Source organism: Crocuta crocuta, unplaced genomic scaffold, assembly GCF_008692635.1.
Source record: "Crocuta crocuta isolate KB4526 unplaced genomic scaffold, BGI_CrCroc_1.0 scaffold610, whole genome shotgun sequence".
NCBI classification, from domain to species: Eukaryota; Metazoa; Chordata; class Mammalia; order Carnivora; family Hyaenidae; genus Crocuta; species Crocuta crocuta.
This window is the reverse complement of record NW_027527456.1, coordinates 1,024,082-1,024,582: the sequence shown is the minus strand read 5'-3', so window position 1 is coordinate 1,024,582 and position 501 is coordinate 1,024,082. Positions and strand designations below refer to the sequence as shown.

General features: G+C 60.3%; 1 long non-coding RNA gene across 1 annotated transcript in view; it reads left to right on the top strand.

Moving 5' to 3' along the window:
• The first annotated feature begins 6 nt into the window (after positions 1 to 6).
• LOC144230772 (uncharacterized) overlaps positions 7 to 501 on the top strand; it is a 20,993-nt gene continuing 20,498 nt past the window's right edge. Inside the window, exon 1 of the long non-coding RNA XR_013334865.1 lies at positions 7 to 95. This is a non-coding gene — a long non-coding RNA (uncharacterized LOC144230772). The remainder of the gene's footprint in view (positions 96 to 501) is intronic.

Below are 501 nucleotides of genomic sequence, written 5' to 3'. Positions count from 1 at the left end.
ACCTGGAGCCGCCTGTGGATGAGGAGAAGCCGCTGGAGACCGAGGCCGACGGCGCCACGTAGCTCCCCCGTCGTGCGCCCCCGGGACGGATCCGGGTAAGGTTCGGGGCAGGGAAGGGCCTTTGGGGAGCTCCGACCAGCCTGCAGCGGGGGACGTGGGGGTGAATGCCATCCCAGATCTCGCCCCGTCTGAATAGATCCGAGTGGGTGGGAAAGCGCTGCTGGTAGAATTTGGAAGAGAGTGTCGTGATCTCCAGCTTAGCCACCTGCCCCCTCCGAGGAGGGCCCTGAGGCGAGAGGGAGGGGGTTAAGTTTGGCTGAAGCGGAACCCAGGTCTCTCCGCACCCCCAGTCCCCTCGATGAAGTAGGAGGTAAGGTCGGTCATCTGTTGAGAATGGGGCGAGGAGAGGGAGAGGAGGAAAGTGGTCTGAAGAGAGTAAAGGTTTGCAACAGTCATAATGGAGCTTGAGACTGGAAATTGACATCAAAAGTATCGGATTTC